We start from the raw sequence: 4243 nt of genomic DNA on the forward strand, positions 1-4243 counted from the left end.
TGGAGACTTGACATCTCTTCCTTTCATGAGAGCTAGTGGCATACTTATTGAATTATCCAAGTTGAAGCCATTCTCATGGAAAATGTCTTGGTTTAAGGATTCATACTTGTGAATGAATGGTTGAGTATTCTCCAAAGAATGACTTAATCAATTAAAAATCACCACTAACTTTTGACTAACATTTAACTAACTCTTGTTAATATTGCTCTACTTTCAAGTCATTTACAATTATGAAATTTAAATTTCAGTCATTTATCATCCATTGCCATTTACATTTCATATAGCTTGTTTATGTTTCTGTCTTTTTTTACTTTGCTCATTTGAGTCATATCTTGTGATTGTATATATTGTTTATGTGCTTTGATTTTGTTTGTGGTCTTAGGACCTTAAAACACCTAATAATAACAAAACCTTTAAAAACATCTGGGGGATTGTTGAACTTGATCTGAACTTTTGGACTTAGGATTATGCAACATTCCCTGTGCTAAAAGGACTTGGCCAATGCCAATATTTTGAGACTGAGCTATCTTGAATTGAGCCTTCATCTGGTGCAATACTTTGAGAATTTCTTGGATTCATCTGCTACTTTATCCTTGTGCTTGATTGTTATTTTGATCTTGTATCAGATGTTTTATTTTAAGCTGATCAATGAATATTTCATATGATACATTGGAAGACAATGAAGATTGTTAGTTAATGGAGTGCTTGCTTGGATATGGCTATATTTATTTGATGTCTTGATATTCATGATGTCTAGAGATTGCTCATTGCTTATTGATTATTGCTTGATTAAAGTCCAAAGGAAAATGAGTTTCTATATGACATTCTTGCCTGTTGGATTGCATCCCATTGATCAAATCTTTTCAACTCTTAACTTTTAAATTTATGCTTAGGATAACCTTTTCATCTCCTCCCACTTATTAAATTTCAAAATCTTTCCCCCTTTTCAAAACCTTTCTTTGCTTGTGATTTCAAACTTAGACTTTATTTTAATGATTAGAAACATTGACCTTATGCCATTGAATTTTCAAACTCTTTCTTAAATCAAATTTGTAAATAAATTTAATCATATTCACTTAAAATTTCAAAAGACAAAAAGAACTAACAACTTCATTCAAACTTTTGGCCATTTGTGCTTTCTCTTATTAATTTTTGTTAAAAGCAATTCACCAACTTATTTAAAATTTTTACCACGAACTACAAGGTTTTGATCCCTCATTTTTATGTTGGTAGGTAGGCATAAGACCGAAGGTCTTGTCAAACACAAAAATATAATCAATAAATTCTTTTCTCATCCCCACACTCTACTTTGTCAAACATCTTTTATACCAAAAACATATGCACACATAAAAAAAGGCTCCCTATGAGTACCTAAGACACTTTGCGTGCTAACACCTTCCATCTGTGTAACCAACCCCTTACTTGTAATCTCTGACATTTTATTAGTTTTGATTTGAAAAACTTCTTATCTTTGAGTTTTGTTCGTACTTTTCCCTTTTCCTTTGGAAACAATAAAAGCGTGATGACGACTCTGATTTTATTGACGTTAAGCTTACCTATAGCTTGATGGTCATAAATTTACCGCTACAGAGTCAAAAATCACATTTCTTTTTAGAAATAATACTTAATTTAATCAAAATAAAAAATACTCAATTTTATTTTCCTTTTTCCTTTATATATATATATATATATATATATATATATATATATATATATATATATTAAAAAGAATATAATTTTAAAATTTATGACAATTTTGCTGTTATTTTATGTATTATCACATAACAATAGACATCTTATTTTTTAAAAACGGGTGTAAATGAGAAATACATTGATAATTTTATAAAAAAAATATCAATTTAAATATTAGCAAAAGTCTTAAGAGCTAACATCAAACGTTCCTAGACAAATATAGGTGCATTTATCAATTTAAATACATTGACATTTGCTCAGCCTTAAGAATGAGAAATACTTTTGCTTATAAACGGGTGTAAATGAGCAAATATCATTTAAATACATTGACATTTGCTCAGCCTTAAGAGCTAACATCAAACGTTCCTAGACATATCTAATTAAATTTAGTTGTATTTATAATAACATTTTGTGCTTCACAACAAAATATATAGCACATCAAAGGCAACAATCAATAATCAATAGAATTTTAAAAGAAAAGAAGGTACAACTCAAAACCATAAATTAAATTTATGAATATATAGCACAACAGAGGCTACAGCCACCACAACTGAAACTAGGTAGCTGAACTTAATATTGAAGTCAAGTCATGGATTTACATATAAATACTTTGCATTTAAATATAGTACTCATTTCCTAACCATTCCATGTGCAGCTCTATGTTTACCACCAAAAACAAGCAAGATTATATGACATGGAATATAAAAAATATAATTAGCTAGCACTCATAACAAGATGCATCATTATAAGGCTAAATTCTCACTCAGACCTATATTCGTGCAGCATAAATTATAAACCGATCATCATTCAAATATGCATCTTGTTAAATTGATATTTGCTCATTTACACCCGTTTATAAGCAAAAGTATTTGTTCCCTCCGGCCTTATTTATAAGCAAAAGTCTTTTAATTTTTTTGACCTTAAATATAAGCAAATGTCAATAAATATAGGTGCATTTAATGTCTTTATTCCAAAAGTATCCTTGCATTAATTACTTTATTATTATTAGAAGACAATTTAATTGAGGGCACACTAGTAATTATGTTGTCTCTCTCACATAAAATCAAAAAACTTAAATGCACTTAAATATATTTCTTAATAAACGTAAAATTTGTTTTTTTTTCTTATAAATCCAGCCAAAATAGTATATGTTTAAGAAGGCAGAACAATAACTTATTTACTGAAACAGTTTTTTTTAGAGAATTTATTCTTAGTTGGGGTATATGTGAATTGTGATAAAAGAGTGATGAGTTTGAAATCAGAAATCAAATTGGACTCGAAACTAGAAGACGAGTCAGAAATAGAATCAGAATCGAAATCAGGAGAGAAATTGGAGTCGGAATTAGAATCAAAATCAAAAGGAGTTTGTGCCCATAGTTGTGTGAGTATGTAAGACTTGCTCAAAATTTGTTTTTAATTTTGTGTTTCACTTAATCTGCCTATAATATAATCTCTTAACTTTGATTATATAGATCAATAAAATAAAATGTTGTGAGTGCACATCTTTTTATTCTTCCAAGTTTTTGATTTTTCAATATAGATGGTATATTTTTTTTGTGATGAGAGAAAGTTTTGGGGATCAAAAACTATTTATAGGCTTGATTCTACCATCAAGAATTTAAAACCATTAAAACTCATTACCACCAAATTAAATGGTCATATCAATTTGCATTAAAACCAAAATAAATCATATCCTTTTCAGAACCAAGATTCCAAAACTATGGACCACATTAAAATTAATTTTTTATTATTAATAATTATTATAATGAAAATAAAAAATCGTTACGATTCGCAACTCATTCCCCTCTGCAAGCTTGCCTTAGAGAAGTACAATATTGAGAATGAGGTACAAATCTATCCGAATTTATGAATATCATGTATTTATTTATTCATTGATAAACTGATTATTATTTTTTCTTATTTAGGGTGCAAATTTTGTGTTTGATGACATTGTCAAGTCAACAGTGGGCGGTGGCACTATTCTTTCGTATTACATGACCTTTCAAGCAAATGATGCTGCTCTTCCTTCCAACATCCCTCTTATAACTTTCCAGGCCCAATAATGTTGCAACAATGTTATGCATTTTTACATTCTTAATCTAGGTTAATCAATATTTTTGGAGACTTCAAAATGTTACTGGTTTGTTTGTTTTTACTTTTGGTCCTTCTAATTTGGACCTAAATTCAATTCATAATTGAATCCATTTTAAGCTTAAGCCCAAGGAGACACTAAGTATTGCATTGTTGACCTTTTTAAACACTAAAATTATTTATGAAAAAATAAATGTAAGACTATAATGCAATTACAAATTTGTATCATTTCACTCTCTTTCTTAGTTTCATCTTCCAATTGAATTCGTACTAAACAAAACAATGTTTATATGCACAGTTTAGATAATGGTGGGGGCAAAACAGTAGCATGATATTTGTGTTTAGCAACAACTAAAGCTTCAATTTTGACAAAAAAAAACATAAACACTCTCAGACTCAGGTTTTGAAGCATAAATGTTGGAGACGGAGGTTCATCTTGTAGGAACACTGTGAATGAAAT

This window comes from Lathyrus oleraceus, chromosome 5 (assembly GCF_024323335.1).
Source record: "Lathyrus oleraceus cultivar Zhongwan6 chromosome 5, CAAS_Psat_ZW6_1.0, whole genome shotgun sequence".
Classification (NCBI taxonomy): domain Eukaryota; kingdom Viridiplantae; phylum Streptophyta; class Magnoliopsida; order Fabales; family Fabaceae; genus Lathyrus; species Lathyrus oleraceus.